Consider the following 19,745-nt stretch of genomic DNA (forward strand, 5'->3'; position numbering starts at 1 on the left):
CAAATAATAGTCATTTGATTCTTCCCAATGTTATGAGAACTCAAGTCAATGCCTCACTTGAAAACATGAGCATTATTGGTTTATTAAGTTTGTAATTAAGATATTATCAATGTCATTTCCAGAGTAACTGATTGATGAAAATTAAAGATGAGAGAGAGAGAGAAAAACTCTATGAAATAATTTAGGTAAATATTAAAAGGGCATTTTAAAAACACACCAGTCACAACTCTAAAGATTTGCTTCAGAGATAGATTTAATGACTTTAGATTTCCTCTAGTGTAATCTTTTAGTACTTGATCTTTTGAAAGAGAAGTTGGCCAGGATTGGTGATCTTGGTATCCAGATATATAAGATAAGGTTCTCAGGTAAAATATTGCCTTTGGTAGGACAGAACAAATCCTCCCTTAACCTCTGATTGACATTTAATGGATGAGAGTGCATTCAGGGTACCAGAGTTATGGTATATAGATGGAAATAGCATTGACATAAAAATGTAATCATGGTGGAGTTTGACATCAAGGCCATGCCTAGACAAACAAAAATAATTGCACAAAAGCCTTGAATGTGGTGCTATTTCTACCATCTCAATAATCCATTTGACTTTCTGTAATAGGAAGGATTATTTAATAATCTAATAAAGCAATATCACAGTATGAACGGTATGTGAACTGACATAAATGACAACTGGGTTTGACTTAAAAATGTCGCTTATTAATTATGATGTTTAGTTGTGTAATATTCAGCCTTCTCAATACATTGTAAGTACCGTGACTGAAGAGGCCATGTTGGTTTTCTTTATTATCTTAAATCCAACGTATAGGACAGTATTTGGAACAAGTAGGCACCAAATAAATACATGTGAAATAAGATAATGAATGGTATCTACAGTTTTATATATCTTAGGCACTATTAACTCATTCATTCTTTAAATAAATATTTATTGATCACTTGCTAGCCACTTAGAATGTATCAGTAAGTAAGACACACAGAAAGTCCTGCCTTATTGTACTTGCATTGTATAAGGGAAAATGGACCATTACAATAAGCAATAAATAAATAATTTTATAGTATGTTAGAAACCAATAAGTGATTCTGAAAAAAGAAAAGCGAATAGCCTACTCTACTGGGGATTAGAAATTTTGAGTCAGAGTCCAGGGCAGATTACTGTATTAACCTATAGAAATGCTAGGTTCATTCCTTGGCTTTGCTACTCATTAGCTTCATGACCTCATTTTCTAAGACCCTTCTGCAAAATCAGTTAGCTCAAAATTTACCCTGAGGTGCTTGCAACGATAACATTCTATAAGTCTTATGTCTAAGCTAAACAACTCTGATCTATCACTGAGGATAAATCAGTGATATAAATGATTGTTAGAATCTAAGAATTCAAGTGAGGGCATCATATTAAACCCCCAAACCCTGACTTTGATAATATATGAACAAAACATATTTGTTATGCTTGAAACTCAGGACTAATTTTATACATCACCCAGAATCTCTGCATATGAAAAGTTGTTAATTATGTCAGAATTTCTACAGTTATTAAAAATAATACAGTCGTAAGCATGAAATTACTTCACAGGAGAACATGAAGAAAGTAACATTTTATAATGTTATATAATATAATACTATTTTATATTTATGAGGTTATATAATGCGAAGTTTGCTTGGTTTTCTGGAATATAAAATTGTGATATAAAAAATGTTAGGGGGGCTTCCCTGGTGGCGCAGTGGTTGAGAGTCCGCCTGCCGATGCAGGGGACACGGGTTCGTGCCCCAGTCTGGGAAGATCCCACATGCCGCGGAGCGGCTGGGCCCGTGAGCCATGGCTGCTGAGCCTGCGCGTCTGGAGCCTGTGCTTCGCAACGGGAGAGGCCACAACAATGAGAGGCCCACATACCACAAAAAAAAAAAAAAAAGTTAGGGGCTTCCCTGGTGGCACAGTGGTTGAGAGTCTGCCTGCCGATGCAGGGGACACGGGTTCGTGCCCCAGTCTGGGAACATCCCACATGCTGCAGAGTGGCTGGGTCCGTGAGCCATGGCTGCTGAGCCTGCGCGTCCGGAGCCTGTGCTCCGCAACAGGAGAGGCCACAACAGTGAGAGGCCCGTGTACCGCAAAAAAAAAAAAAAAAAAAAAGGTTAGATATTCATAGTCTGGGTTTAATGTGCTGGATGTACTACCTGTCTACACTTTTCCAGGTGGTTCTTCAAACTAAAGCTTAACTACTTAAGAATTTCAAATATGACAAATAGCTTTTGAAGTTGACTTTTGTGTGTGAGTCAGAGAAACACAACATGGAACATGAATAAAAACAGCTCACAGAAACAAGGTTTAAGATCTGACATTTCTAAGCAGCAGGTTTCTTCTGCCCTCAGGGAGATAAACAAAACTACTGAAAACCCCATTAGGTATATTTATAGCCTGGGTTTAATGTCCAGGATGTAAACTAAGATGCCAGACTGCCAGCTACCAACTTTGGGATGGAAGAAAACAGCTTGAGAGTGAACATTTTCATCCTTTTCTCATCAGTATTCCAAAAACATGGCACCTTAATCTTTTATGAAGCACAGGGGGAGACTTCTTTTAGATTACTATCCATGAAATATTTTATTTTATTTTATTTATTTTATTTTATTTTATTTATTATTATTATTATTATTATTATTATTTTGCAGTATGCGGGCCTCTCACTGTTGTGGCCTCTTCCGCTGTGGAACACAGACTCCGGACGTGCAGGCTCAGCGGCCATGGCTCACCGGCCCAGCCGCTCCACGGCATGTGGGACCCTCCCAGCCCGGGGCATGAAACCATGTCCCCTGCATTGTCAGGTGAACTCCCAACCACTGCACCAACAGGGAAGCCCGAAAATTTTTATTTTTTTGTAAAACATTCTCTGTGGAAAATTCACTGACCTGTTTTCTATTATACTTACTTATTCTTGGATATGGGGAGAGTGGGTTAGGGAAGCAGTGTTCAGAACTTTTCATGGGTCCCCAAATGGAAAAGAAACATGTGAATTAATAGCTAATGCTGTAGGAAGTGTACCAGTGAGATATTCTAGGAAGAACAATTGTAGCTACTGGGAGGTGTGTGAAAACCAAAGAATATCTCATGTTTTAAATAATTGTAGTAGTTATAGGGTATCTAAAATACACTTTTCCATATAGCTTCAAGGGGTCTAACTAGTATATGTTATGGACTGAGTGTTTGTGGTCCCCCCCCCAAATTCATATGCTGATGCCTTAATCTTCATTGTTGTTATATTTGGGGTAAGGAAATAATTAAGGTTAAATGAGGTCATAAGGATGGGACCCTGATCCCATAGGATTGATGTCTTTATTAAAGGAGTCACCAGAGAGCTCTCTCTCCCTTCTCTCTCTCATTCTTTCTTTCTCTCTCTCCCTATGCACACACAAAGAAGAGGTCATGTGAGCTCACATTGAGATAGATGGTGACCACCTACAAGCCAAGAGGAGAAGCCCGAGAATGAAACTTTCCTTGCCAGTGTCTTGACCTTGGACTTCCAGCCTTTAAAAATGGGAATACTAAATTTCTGTTGTGTAAGCCACTCAGTATGTGGTATTTCATTATGGCAGCCCAAGTAAGCTAATAAAGTATATAAAATTTAGGAAAAACAACTATATTTCTATATAAGCAAAACTTTCTAAATTAGTATTCTAAGGTGGAATTGACTGTTTTGAAGGAAACCCTGAGTTCACTGTAATTAGAGATCCAGAAATAAGCAAAGACTTCTTTGAGTGAGTTTTTGGTATGAATGGGATTCTGGCATCAACTACATAATGGGGTTAAGTTGTAGATGGATGAAAATTTTATTCCAAAATTGGACAAAAATTTCTGATTCTGTGAACTGAATTGGCAATGTTGACCAAGGAATACATTTATGAAAGCAATGTTAGTTAATGTAATTGTGTACTTTTAAAATGTGAGAAGAGGGGGAAAAAAAACAGTAAAGGAGACTAAGAAAAATCATGAGTTCCAATGTTGGTGAAAGAGATGGTATTAAGAGAGATTGAGGTAACATTGAAATATGAAAAGGAATTGTAAGATATTTGGTGATAGAGGCAAGACTCTTCAGGTTTCCATGAGTTTACTAATTAACAACTGACCAGGATAATAGCTGGGGGAAAAATGATTACTATTCCTTTTTTTTACTATCTCATATAAACCTACATTTTTCTTTTTATTTTTTTAAGGGTAAGGGCTCCATTTATGTATTTAAAGTTACCCTTTGAGAAAGTGATCAAGTCCCATGAATAGATTACAAGACACTGATGCCAGATTAGAAATGGTTTTTAAATATTTCTAATAATCATTAAAGCAGAATACATTTTAAAATATTTAGTTATTTTTAAAGACTGATTCTATAGTTTATAACCTTAAGCATTCCCAAGCATTGTTAAATTTTTTAAATGTTCTCCACATTTACTGGAAACTTAACATTTTTTCTCTACTATCCAAACTTATTTTTCTCTGGGACTTATTCCTTGAAATCATTATCTTTGTGCTGAATTAGTATTTGTCTGAGGAACATTCTTAATATAGCAAGAAAAATAGCCTAGAGAATTCTACTACCCTATGGATTAAACTAACAGTCCAAGAATCTTGATAAGTAAGCAAAATTCACATTCAGACAAAATTTACAGATTTATTAGCCTTTGTATAAGCAGATAATTTTAAGTCTCAACTTTTTATGCACAAGTTGCCAGTTACTTAAATTTTTTTGCAGCTGTTATATGACAACTTAAAAATAAAATATTTGACCTTTTGTTTAGAAAGCTGTGAATAAAAATATAGCATAATAAGACATTTTTCAGCTGAGATGTTTAACACGCAAAGTTTGGTTGAAACGAATGTTTGCCAAAAGTTTTTACATTCTGCCTTTACATTGGCAAAGGAAGAAATCAGAGAACTGGTTTCCACAAATTCTATATGGCAAGCCCTCAGCAACTGAATGTCAAATCTCGTGTAGAAGACTATCAAGTGTACTTTTCCATCTAAGAGAATAAAATATTTTTTATTGCCGTATTGCATTTGTCTAACAAAACTAATTGAATTTTTGAATGTTTGGGTTTCCCTCCTTGATACTTTTATGATCTGACTCAACAAAATGTTGAAATCATCATCTGCAATTTTGATTTGCAATTTTACATTCCTCTAATGCAGCTTCCGTGTTGCTGCCATGGAAGTCTTTCAAAAATGCAAGTTTAATTGTTTTATTGCCAATTTAAAATACTTCAATATCACCCATTAGAAAAAGCCCACACTCTTCAGTCCATGGAATAAATATCTGTGTGTGTGTGTGCATGCACATGCACATGCATGTGTGTAAAACCAGGCTCATGTCTATTTCTCCACTTTCTTTAAAAACTACTTTCTACTCACACCACACCACTTGAAGTTCTTGGAAAGTGCCATGTTGTTTCATCTGTGTTTTATTTTAACCTTGGATGGACGGCATAACTCCAACTTTCTAAATGCCTGCCTCTTCTTCACCACCAATAGCCTAGGGAAACAGGCTGGACTATTTTAGTTACCTTTCAGATTTTATTTCAAAGGTCCATTCATTTATTCCAGATATGTCAAACACCTTCCTTCTGCAAGATTAAATTATTCAAACCAACACTTGTGATATTGTTGAAATTTGTAGACATTTCTCTCATAAAACCTCTAGCATTTTATTGCATTTATTTACTTCCGTTGTCTAGCTCCCGCGTCAAAATCAGTGACTCTCGGGCTTCCCTGGTGGCGCAGTGGTTTAGAGTCCGCCTGCCGATGCAGGGGACACGGGTTCGTGCCCCGGTCCGGGAAGATCCCACATGCCGTGGAGCAGCTGGGCCCGTGAGCCATGGCTGCTGAGCCTGCGCGTCAGGAGCCTGTGCTCCACAACGGGAGAGGCCACAACAGCGAGAGGCCCTGCAAAAAAAAAAAAAAAAAAACAGTGACTCTCAAGAGTTGAGAGTTATATAAGAATAAGTTACATAAGAATAAGTCAATGAGAGGTGATGGACATGGGGGAGGGGTGTCAAACTCCAGGGCTTAATGTTCTTCACCAGTTGTTTGCGCATAGAGTGAGAGCCTGAGATCAACTTGAGCCAAGGACAAAGTCTTTTCTGTCTCTTTGTAACCAGTACTCACCAAAGTGTCTGGCAAATACAAGCTGCACAATAAATACTTATTACACAAATGAATGGATGCTTACTCATGAGAAGTTTACAGATATACTGAGTGTGTGCAAACATTTTACTTTTTCTTCTCTTTTGTTAAAATTTCAGTTGTGGGATGGAGGAAAGGCCTGTTTTATATGTAGGTATGTATTTGATATGTGTGCATGTTTATATGATGTATATTTGTAGATACAGTAGAGTCTGAACTCTGAAAGAGTGGAGTCTTTCCTGTTTTACTTCTTTGTATCTTTGTATCTCCCAGCCTTTATCAGAATGTCAAGTAGGTAGGTGCTCAATAAATACTTGGTGATTAAATGAATGCATTTGCTGATATATAGTTGGATGGAAAAGAATTGATGTTTTAAAAGCTGCCTCTGTTTTCATCAGTTGCTCTAGGAATAGAGATAACTTCCATCTTTGAAAGGGCAGCTTCCATTATTAAAGAAACAAAAGAAAGCATACACACATGTGCGCATGCACACACGCACACACAAGCACACACTCAAATGTGCCTTTCTGATATATAGAGGTAAAGCCCAGGGTCTAGGTTTTATAGTCGGGAGAAAAAAGCTAAATTTTGCTTTGCATATTAAAGTAAAATGATTGCTTCTATTTCACAACCAAGACTGTGAGTTCTTTGGAATTTTGCTTATCTTTATCTATACAGTGCTGAGCATAATTCTTGGCATTTGATGCTTGCTCCATAAATCTTAGTTGTTTGGAACTAAATGTATTGACTTGAATGGATTTAGGGCTCAGCAAACAGCAACATTGATCCCTTGTACAACATATATCTAAGTTTATATTTGCATTACCATATAATTTAAAAAGAAAAACAAGAAACACATTGATATATCAGACCATAAAGATTTACATAATAGCAGAAAGTGTTTACTTAAAACCAAAAGATTATTTTGATATCTGGATTGAAATTGTTTGGAAAACCACATAACAGTAGTTTCCTGTCAATTACTATGTGCCAAACATGGCCCTAAACCATTTGTAAACATCATTACATTTAATCCTAGAAGTCATTGTTATTCCCATTTTACAGATAAGGAAATTGAGGCTCAGAGTTTAAGAGACTATCACAGGATGGCACCACTAGGAGATTTGCCCAATTTCATACTATACTGCCAGATTGGTAATATTAATGTCTTGCAGTGCAGGGCTGAAAATAAAAGCACAAATTTAGTGCCTGTGGAGGAAGACATTCTCTCCTTTGCTATTGAAAATATGCAATGTCTGTTCTAATTTAGATGTGAAGGGGAAAATGGAGCAGCAAGCAGGATTTTTAAACCAATGATATACATTTAATTTTTTGTCTTTGAATATTTGTATTGAAATCTGAATAATAAAAAACCCATAACTGTGTTCTATATGCATTTTATATTTCCATAAGGTAATTGCTTCTTCATAAAAAAATATAAAGGAGGTGTTTCAAAAATTTTGATCACTATTCTTTTTCCAATTAGTCATGGCCCAACAGATGTTTTCAAAATGATAAAACGGTTTCATCAATCTCATTAACATTAGTATTTGAGAAATTACTTTCCTTTAAAATATCTAAGGCTAGAGCACAGCTAATTGCTGTATTATGCAAAATTGCCAGGCGTTACCAAAATCCTATCAACTTTAGAAAAGTAGGAGCAGTACACCCAGAACACTGTCCAGGCATTTTTAAAGGCAAAATTTGCTCCTGCTTTTTTTTGCAATATTTAATATGAAGCACATAATTTTCCCCTCAAATAACTAAATAACTTCTTTATCAGGTTCTCAAGTTCTCTCTTTCTCTCTCTCTTTTCCTTCCTCTCTCTCTTTCTCTTTCCATCTGGAAGTCACTCATCATTTGCCAATAAATGCCTGTGATATTTTATGTCTTATCTATTCATACACCTAAATCCTGAGATAAAGAATACCACTTACCAAACTTAGCATGGCTGGTTGAAATTATAGCCCTACAGTCTGTCTTAATGAATGATAATATTAATTCTGATAAGAGTGTAATCACTTATTAAGTATAGTAATGTTAAGAGTTTTATTTCTCTTTTAATCAATACAACTGTGTAAGCAAGGTGATGCTAATCTGCCAAAGTACTATCTCTAATTGGACAGGGTGCCTAATTAATGATATCAGATATGACTATATCAGCTCCATCTGTTGTCTTCATTCATTCATTCATCCATTAATTTATTCATAATAAATATATTATTGAGCACCTTCTATGGGCCAGGTGCCATTCTAAGTTCTTTTGGGAAACACAACAAAGATGGAAACAGATGAAGTATCTCTCCTGGAGTTTACACCCTCTTCTTTGATAGTAACATAAATAGGAACTAACCCCATCTCATCCCTTGCCTCTATCATTTATCCTTATCCCACATCTGTTTTTCTCACTGAATTAAAACAGACCTCAGCAGGCATTCTTGTTATTTCTTTTTCTTTCTTTTTTTTTTTTTTTTTTTTTTTGCATTATGCAGGCCTCTCACTGTTGTGGCCTCTCCCGTTGCGGAGCACAGGCTCTGGACGCACAGGCTCAGCGGCCATGGCTCACGGGCCCAGCCGCTCCGCGGCATGTCTGATCTTCCTGGACCGGGGCACGAACCCGTGTCCCCTGCATCAGCAGGCAGACTCTCAACCACTGCACCACCAGGGAAGCCCACATTCTTGTTATTTCAATCATCTTAAATCGCACCTTAGCTCACCATAGAAATTTTATCATGACTTTATCCAAGAAAAATGAGCCACAGAATAGTCTATTTGCATCTCAGTAGGCCACGTGCAAATGTAGAAATGTGTAGGGCATGCATCTCATGATCTGTAAGTATCTTCTGTCAGACAATATTTTGCATCCGAACTGCTTAGGTGCTAAGTATCAAGTCAATAGCTTTCCAAGCAGGACCATACAACAGAAGGCTTTTTCATGGTCTGCTCTTAACAATCAAATGTATCAGCAAGTAGATAGCTAAAAACTTATGTTACATACTGAATAAATGGCAATTATTTTAAACAACTCCATGTGTGTCACTTATTTTGTTTGTTTGCTGCAAGTATCTAACAGAAAGAGAATGATTTGGCCTGAATAATCCTGATCATTAAATCAGTTTATCTTTAACTCTTATATTTAACTCTTAACATTTTATAAAAATGTTTCCTTTGAAAAATTTAAGGACCGCATTTATTTTCTGTAGTGTTAAGACCCGTTTTTCTCAGAACTCCATCCTTATACTCTTCAGATGAATATATAGACACTGTGGCATACTTTCAGTATTTTTTCATGAAAACTTATAGTTTCACACACAAACACACACACACACAAAATTACTCTCAGGGGAAATTAGGCAATATCTGGAGACATGTTTTGGCTGTCACAACGGGCCGGATGCTACTGGCATCTAGTGGGTAGAGGCTAGGAATACTGCTATTTACTCTACAATGCATAGAACAACCAACCCCCAACAAAGAATTATCTGGCCCCAGATGTTAATAACATTGAGGCTGAGATACCCTGATCTGGGTAGAGTGTGATGGTAAAGTCAAAAATCTCATTTCTGATATAATGTCACTCATTTGTCAATAGGGTTGCTGGATTTAGAAAATAAAAATAAAGGATACCAGTTACATTTATATTTCAAATAATGATTTTTTTATAGCACAGTCTGTACTATTAGGGGTAGAGCTAGGGAGGCCATTCAGTGTTCATGTGTCCAACATCCTGCCTGAAAATAGACCCTTTGCCTCCTGGCATATAGCTACTCATAAACATACAGCTTTGACTTGCCATCATGTTCGTGCCACAGAATTCCTTCATCAGAGAAGTCTAAGTATCAGCATTCTTACTTATGTATTCTTTTGATTTGCTCTGATTGAACTATAAGGTCCTTAAAGGCAAGGATAATATTTAAATGTGCTCTGCCTTTAATTAGTAGTCAGTTAATAATCTTAAAAAGACCCAGTGAAACAGAGGTGGGTCTTGAATAATAGGAGAACTTCAGATAGTAGAGATCAGTGGACTAGGTGTTCGTGATGGCCAAATACATAAGTAGGCTTGACCTATACTGAAAGTGGTGTGGAATATAATCTCATTTGAAATCATGTGAATGATAAAGACTTGAGGGAGGGAGAAAATAATTAGGAAACACGTGTTCATATTTTACAGGGTTTTGATTGTTAGAGGGTTCAGTGTGGTTGGGCAATGGAGAGCCAAACTGGTTACAGGACAAAGAAGCCACCTGATACAAGAGAACTTTAGGGAAAGCAGTCATTGGTTTTTAAGTAAGAAAAGAGCTGGGGAATATCAGCATAGAACATCCAAATATTATGGAAGCCATTTGTTATTTATGCAGAGCAGTTATTATAACATTTAAAAGGCACACAGTTTTCTTCTTCTTTGGTATTCTAATTTCTGCATCATTCTTTTATAAAACTGCAATTCAATTCTGTGAGACTAACTGCAGTATTACAAAGAATATATAATCTGCATAAAATGGAATATACCTCTGATTAATAAATCTTCAAAGATAAATCAGAAGACCTGATTTAAACATGGTTATCTAAGGTCCTGAAATACTTCCAAGTTCTCTAAATTGTCAGGTATGCAGCTATCCAATATTCTTTGATTTATGCACAATTTTTCAAAAAGGTGTATTTTTGCCTCATGGTTAAGAATAGATGAATGGCTATGTATTTTCTAATGATGCCTATTAAAATTAGGCTTCAATGATGTCAGATAAAATCTTTCATTTTTAGCAGAAAGGAGACAGATCTGAGATGAAGAGTTTATTAAGCTTATGTGTCAAGGCAATTACATAACTGTTTATTTTAGTTAGCATAATATTTTGTTGTACAATCAGTGCTATTAATTTATACCATCTCTATATAATTTGATTTTTTTTTCTTTTCAAATGTACCCTCCTACTTATTTGATGTGACTGCCCCACATACATGTGTCTATAACGAGTGTTCAAAATATTTCTCTCAAGGTGCTCTTTGCTCAACACACCTTAGGCAATTCTATGGATAGATGTTGTGAATTTTCTGAGTATAATCTCAGATCCCTGAAGTTTTCTCTTGAGTTTGGCCATTGAAGAAGGCCATCCACATCCTCTATTCTTTATCTTCCTGTCTACATTTACTTCCCTGCCATGCCATTATAAAATTCTACCTAATCCAAGACACCTTCCCACATCACTTCCATCCCCATAAATTTCTCCTTTTTATCCCCCTCACTCCTATAGCACTTTGTATGAATATTTATTACACAGTTTATGCAAGTCTGACTTATTAACAATTTATAAGTACTTACCTTATTTACTAACTTAAGAATCCCTGTGATATTATGGGAGTAGGGGAGATAGCAGTGGGGAAACATACACTAATGATTTTTAATTAATCACAATGTCTTAAACATCTACCTTGAACATTCTAAGCTTTCAGTAAATCCTTACTGAATTAAATAAAATATCTGAAAGTCAGTTTTAATAATTTTGTTTTGAAAAAATATTGATTTTGACAGAAAAAAAATCCGGACATAGATATGAATTCAAGAAATATTAAATGTGGTGAATGGCAAAAGATCAAAGTATAATAATCCCTGTCACTTGATTTCTGACCTTGAAAAGTTACTTTGGGGGCACAAAATACTGATACATGATCCAGCATATTTTTGTTATTTTCCATCTTGATAATTATGTGATGTTTGAAAATGACTACATGTAGATATTAATTTTGTCATTTAAACAGAAAAATAATAACATCTAAGTTTTTACTTCTTCATGGGATGAACGTGAGCAACAACTAAGACAAACTGAGTAGAATTATAAGGACTATAGCAACTGAAATCATCATTAGTGCTACTTTCTCTTTCATGATCTACTATATTGGATTAAGAAATACTCTCTTGTTGACTTATACAAATTTTAATATGATTGGTGGAACAATGGTTTTAGAGTGTTTTATAATTTGTAAATAATGTTTGTATATATTAACTAAACCCTAATGGTAGACTTGGAAGATTAGCTTTATCTACACACTATTAAACAAAATTTAAAAATCTTAGCTATGCTTTTGTGTGTGTGTGTGAGAGAGAGAGAGAGAGAGAGACAGAGAGACAGAGAGACAGAGAGCGAGTGAGAGTGAGAGAAAGGGAGAGACTTGTCTTTTCTTCCTTTTGCCCTAGAAAATTTACGTAGTGGCTTATTTTTAGTTCAGATTTGTTTTTCTTCATGATCCTTAAACATGGTGTGAACAGTATGAAGCCTAATATCTAAATAGAAAATACTTACCATATTATTGCTATTTCAAGCAAAAAGAAATAGAATAAATAGAATGACTCAGCATGTCAACATAAGAGGCACTGGTCATCATCATATTTAGGATGTTATTGAGAAACACTTATTGGACATCTATTCTATTTGAGTAACTGGAAGATCTCATATGTGTGAAGTAAAACCTCAACATTGCTCTTCAATGTCTTCAGAAAATGGCACATTTTTATAAGCATATCTTTCAAAAAATATTCATGTTAATTTTGTTTAAAACCACAGAATAGGGCTTCCCTGGTGGCGCAGTGGTTGAGAGCCCGCCTGCCGATGCAGGGGACACGGGTTCGTGCCCTAGTCCGGGAAGATCCCACATGCCACGGAGCAGCTGGGCCCGTGAGCCATGGCCGCTGGGCCTGCGCGTCCGGAGCCTGTGCTCCGCAATGGGAGAGGCCACAACAGTGAGAGGCCCGCGTACCGCAAAAAAACAAACAAACAAACAAACAAAAAAAACCGCAGAATAATTCCAAAACGTTAGGCTTATTTCATGTGACCTAACATAAACTCAATGAAGAAATTATGCACTTTGGTTAATCATAAAGTAAGGTTTTCAAAGCCTAAAAGTCTCAAACCTAGCTGGAGGGATTCTTCTGTTTTCCAATATGCTATTGCTAAGGGTGCTTTGACAAAGGTTTTATACAGTCCAAATGATGGGTTTTGTTTTTTTTGTTTTTATGTTTTTTGCGGTACACGGGCCTCTCACTGTTGCGGCCTCTCCCGTTGCGGAGCACAGGCTCCGGACGCGCAGGCTCAGCGGCCATGGCTCACGGGCCCAGTCACTCCGCGGCATGTGGGATCCTCCCGGACCGGGGCACGAACCTGTGTCCCCTGCATTGGCAGGTGGACTCTCAACCACTGCGCCACCAGGGAAGCCCCAAATGATGTCTTTTATTCAGCAGAGTTGATCACTTCTTTTATAAAATCCTTAATTTCTGCAATATTTGGTGCTCTTTTCTAACCTACTTTGCAAATCAATTCTTTAAATTCTTATTCAGGGCTTCTAGGCTCATTGCAAACTTGAGTCATGTCTTCTATCTAACTAATCTGATATTTTTCATACTTTTATCCCCTAGAAGTCCTCATTTTTCAGAACTTCTCTCTCTTTTTAATTTCTTCTGATCATATTCTGAATCTATTCCTACAGTTTAATTTATTTTCTCTGTGTATATATTATCAGATTTTATAGTCTGAAATCTCTCTTAAAGTTCAGATTTGTAATTTCGACTTCTTGACATCAGCAGAAAGATGCTCCAATATGACCTTACCTGACTAGATCAAACAAATATATGATATCTACCTCAAAACCGTCACTCCTTTTTTCACCTTCTTGATTTGTTAATTATATGAGCATTACCCTAGATATCTTCATTTTAAATAAACTCTTGACATCACCATCCGAATTTTCTCTCGTGTTGTCAAATCGGATCCAATTATATGGATTCTGCCTCTGTACTACATCATGCATTTATTCATTCTTTTGTTAATTTTTCATCCATTCATCAATCCAGCAAACATTTCTCCTTTCTTCCCCATTTAACTAAGTCTCATTAGCAGTATTCTGAGACAGTCTTCTAGCCAGTCTCTATTTCTCCTTTCTGCCACCATTGGAAACCATTACACACAAAAAACAAGCACACACACACACACACACGCACACACACACTATTAAATCCTAAAACATAAAACATAGCTCTGATAATATCACTCTCTAATTAACAAACAATGATTTCTTGTTACTTTCCATCGTAAGCCTATTGTCCATTGGCAGCCCATGGTCTATATAATATTGAGTCAATCTATCTGACCAAACTTCTGAGTGCCCTGTGCCTATGACCTATGTTCAAACAAAACTAGATCATCCACTGTTTCCTGAACACTGCTTGTGAATCTATGGTCATAATAGTCGTCTTCCTAATTCATCACCACCACCCATCTGCATCTGTCAAGGCTTAGCTCAAATTCCATCCTCCTTAAAGATTGCTTTTGGATTCCCCTTAACTCAGTGCTATCTCTTTTCCTAGAAAGTCCAATAAATCTTTGTTTTTCCATTTCTTTCTGAATTTGTCATAATTTAGGATTTTCAAACTGAAATTCAGGGAGCTGAGGGTTTCCTCAGAGGTGTTGCAGAAATTGTCTTAGAGGACCAGGGAAAGGAGTAAATGAGTATAGGTTCAAATTTTAAAACCCAAGGTTGAATCAAACTCGTTATATTTATATTTTATTTTATATATAGTGTACTTCCACTTGATATTTATTTTGAAACAGGGTTTTCAGTTTTCATCTTTTGGAAAGCAAAGACCTTATTTAATTAAGTTTTATGTATTCATTTAGCATGAATCCATTTCTACTGTAAGTTTGTTAAGAGTGAAGGTTATATTGTACTCACTTTTGCTAGCTCCTCCCTTCCCTAGCATCAAAAAGGACCCTGAAGAAGTAAAATAATAGAGTGCTAAATTAATCTGGCTATTTTTCATTGGATATGCCTGGCAGAAAAAGCATGTTTCTGAATATGGATCATGATCCATCTAGGAGAGCTGAATTGAATCCAAAGACCTTTGTTATTCACAGGCAGGGAGTTCCACATAGCAGTGGTTAGAGCCTAGTCTCCAGAGGCACTCTGGTTTCAAATCCTGTCTCTGCTACTTGCTAGCTAAGTGATCATGGAAATGTTTATCTCTCTGGGTCTCAATTTCCTCATCTGGAAAACAATGAAGTATGATTAAAGTACCTACTTCACATAGTTGATGCAAAAAATAAGTGAGTTAAAATATGTAAAGCTCTTGGAATGGTACCTTGTCTTGCACATGGTAAGAAGTATATGTGTTAGTTATTTTCATTTTAGGATATGTTTATATAAGCACTATATATATTTATGCTGTATTTTATATTGATTTATTATTGTATATTTGTCATCTTAATCTGCCCAGCATTGGGTTCTTTTCCTATGCTTGAAGGACTCTTGCCTGATAAGGACCCAAAGCTCACTCCTAATACAAGAGAGCAGATGACTTTCTATTTACACTTCATGCTCAGTCAGGCATGTAATGTAAACTTAACCAATTAGATGAGCCATCTCAATGCTTTGACATGGGAGCTAATGAGGCAAACAAAGAGAGTGGAGAATCTCTTTCGATGGTGGTACCAATGACAGAAGTCCTTGCAATATAATATCCAAGGAAAACTGGTAGTGGCAGGGCAGACTGCAGTGGCCAGGCGTTTAATAGTCTCAGATGTTATAAATTCATTCCAGGTGTGGTTCCAGTAGTCTGGCTACCTTTTCTTCTCAATCCGTTCATAACCTGTTTCTCCAATCATCCCAGCGATAATGGGAACCACTAAATATCTACTTAAATGATATATACATAACAGCTTTATTGAGATACATTTCACATACTATGCAATTCACTTGTTTAAAATATACAGTTCAGTGGTTTTGGTATATTCATAGAGTTGTACAATAATCACCACATCAATTTTAGAATATTTTCATCACCCCAAAAAGAAATCCTGTACCTCATAGCAGTCATTCCACCACAACCCTAACACCTTCAGTCCTAGGCACTTTCTGTCTCTAACGATTTGTCTATTCTGGATATTTCATGTAAATGGAAACATACAATACATGATATTTTGTTGCTCGCTTCTTTCATTTATCATCATGTCTTCAACGTTCATCCATGTTGTAACATGTACATTACTTCATTTTTCTTTCACAAAATGATATCCCATTTTAAGAATACACATATTTTATTTTCTGTTTATCAGCTAATAGATATTTTGTTTGTCCCCACTTTTAGGGGTTAGTTTTTTGAGACCAGTCTTTGAGACTTGCTCTGACTCTAGGACTGCTTTTCTCAGCTGAATCTTTTGCTAGTTTTCTCTGATGAACTAGCTGGACTACAGCTAGCTTGCTGCACTCTTTGACCCACCAAACTCCTTCTAGTTGCTTATCACCAAAATCTCCACTGTTTTTAACACTGCCCTTAGATTTTAATTTCCCATACTCTGTTCAAAATGAAGTCAGTTCCTTTGGAAAGGGCTTGAGAACTCTCTATTCTTATGTCTATCTGTATGCCTACACAAAATCTCTGAGTTAGGAACAGGGACAGTGGCCCACTTCTCTCAGAGTGACGTGGGGTGTTCAGGGTGGTGGCAGCCTCTGCTTTTCTCTAATTGCCTCTTGCAGCGTGCAGCCTCCACCCTAGGCGTGCCCTGGGTATTCTCCAGTTCCAGTATTCTAGACCTGTGTGGAGTAAAGCCCTCCATTGCACATTTTACAATCCCCTGAACTCTCAGAGGCACTCACCTGGAGCCCAGATTCTACAATGTCAAGATGACAGGGCATTGGAAACATGGTGTACTGCAACTTTTGAGTCATGGTAGACCTTGGTTGGGAGCTGGGGGAAAAGAAAGCCTCCATTTTCTTGGCAACACACACCCAGGACCCAGGTCCCAGAGCCCAGAATGGTGCGTCCATCTGCTGAGCTGTTGTGCAGGAGGTGGTAGGATGTGGGGAACTGTGCTCAGCTGCCACAGACTCTTGCTATTCTTACTAAGATTTAGTTTCTTCATTTATTACATGCCCTTAGGACCATTTATAGATACTTTAATTTTTTTATGATTTTCACCATTAGTGGTTATTTCACTGGGTGACAGTTTTGTAGAACTCTTCACACTGCCATTCTGAAGTCACACCCTTCAGTGTTCTATCAGTAAATCCCCTTTCTCCTTATATAATCCAAATTTAGTTTTGATTTATTTTTTGCATCTCGGAACACTGGCTAGTATTGTACTGAAGCTATGCCATAAGATCTCCAGATAGCAAGACCTCCTGTGAGAGTGGCCTGTATTTCTCACCCTTGATAAATGTGAGAGTGGGACTTAAATGAAAGCAGAGAATAAAATGAAATTCCACCCTGAACTTTCAAGGTTTAAGCTATTCTTGTGCCTTCTTCAATGGAATAGTCTGTACTTCCAAATATGGATATATTGAAGAAATACTCTCTTAGCCCTCCCTTTTACTCTGCAAGGGATTTTATGTAATCTATATTTAGTTGTATAGCAACTCTTTCATGAGGTCAAAATTCAAATGGGATCTTATCTCAATTTTAATGTAGAAATATACTTGCTTATAATTAAAAGATTTTGAGTTAATCTTCATTTAAAATTCTCTAATCTCTACTTATATATAATTCCTATAGTTTGAGAAACAGTGTGTAGAAATATCTCAAATGATATTAGTCAATATTCATGAAGAATAAATAAAATGTAATAATATGAGTGTGTATTTCTTCCCTCATTACAACTCTAATTCTTTACAATGCCAGGTTTTACTAAAGAGGACCTTTAGGACAAGGTGTTAGGGAGGTGTTTGCTTGTTAAACAAAATTCAGACTTAATTGTAAGAAGATTTTGAAACAGTCCATGTTTTCTTCTGGGAAAGTTATCTTGCTCTGTGACCCCACACCCATTCTGAACAACTGTGAACAAAGATGTGTCAAAGGCAGACACATCTGCTAATGCCCATTGTAGCCAGAGGTGCCAGCCCCTTGTCAGAGTTCTCAATTGCCACTCATTTCTAATGATTAGGAGACGATGTGATAGAATAAAAAGTCACCAGACTGAAGTCCCACATCTTAGATTGGTGTATTCTAGTTATTTCTGTACTTACACTTTTTCCACTGATAAGCTATAAGCTTTCTGTGAGCAGAGACCATGTTTTATGTGATTTCTTTCTTCTCGGTATGCACCATAGGATCTTTTTTTCCCCAGTTTTTTATTATTGTGGTAAAATACAAATAACATAAATTTACCACCTTAACCATTTAAGTGTTTAACTCAATAGTATTAAATATACTCATGATGTTGCACAACCATCACCACTGTCCATGCCATTAAATATTTTCATCTTGTAAAACTGAAACTCTATACCCATTAAACAATAACTCTTCATTCCCCCCTTCTCCCAGCCCCTAACAAGCACCATTCTATTTTTGTCTCTGTGATTTTTATGACTCTACATACCTCCCATAAGGGGAATTATGCAGTATTTGTCTTCTTGTGACTGGCTTATTTTACTTAGCATAATGTCATCAAAGTTTATCCACGTTGTAGCATAAGTCAAAATCCCCGTCCCTTTTAATATTCCATTGTGTGTACATACCACATTTTACTCATCTGTTCATGTGTTGACGGACCCTTGGGTTGCTTCCACATTTTCGTTACTGTGAACAATGAATGTTGCTAAATATGAGTGTACAAGTGTCTCTTTGAGACCCAGCTTTCAACTCCTTTGGGCATATACCCAGAAGTGGAATTGCTGGATCATATGGTAATTCGATTTATAATTTTTTGAGGAACCACCGTATTGTTTTCCACAGCAGCTGTACCATTTTACATTCCCACCAACAGTTTATAAGGGTTTTGATTTCTCCACATCCTCACCAGACCTTGATACTTTCTGGGTTTTTCTGTTGGTTTCTGTGTTTGTTTTTGTTTTGATAGAAGCCATCTTAATGGGCATATCTCATTGTAGTTCTGATTTTCATTTCCCTAATGACTAATTATACTGAGTATATTTTCACATGCTTATTGGCCATTTGTCTATCTTCTTTGAGGAAATGTCTGTTTATACACTGTGTAAACAGATCCCTTCCCACACTGATATTTTGGAAATGTCACATATCCTCTCTAAGCTTTGGCTTCATCATTTGCAAAATTAAATTATTTTCAGTTATATTTTTCAGGCCAAATATCTGTAATTCTATTTTTTTAATATTCTATTTTATAGTTGATACTTATCAATCAACCAGTTCTTAGTAGTAAAATAGATATATACATACATATGTGTGTATATATACATATATATATATATATCTCCTAATGTTTTTCTCAGTCTTTTGTGTACCTAATCTCTCTACAACCTATGTGAATAAGAGCTGCATTTCTTAATTATTTGATCACCATCTTGAGAAATTAAGCCTGATGCAGACTACCGATAAAGAAAAAACTCAGCTTTAAATTCTCCTAAATTTACCAACATTTTATAGAAGGAATAGATAGTGGATTCTTGCCAGAACCTTCTTCTATGACTGTAATGATCTGAGAATATCTTGTGCCAGTAATCAATTCACAAAATAGCAGCCTGTGTGAATATATCTCCTCTGCATTCTTTGTGCTATATGACAAAGACATTTCTTTAAAAAATATATTTCAGTTATTTAATGAGTTTGCGCATA

The sequence above is a fragment of the Mesoplodon mirus genome (assembly GCF_964341445.2).
Source record: "Mesoplodon mirus genome assembly, chromosome: 2".
Lineage (NCBI taxonomy): Eukaryota > Metazoa > Chordata > Mammalia > Artiodactyla > Ziphiidae > Mesoplodon > Mesoplodon mirus.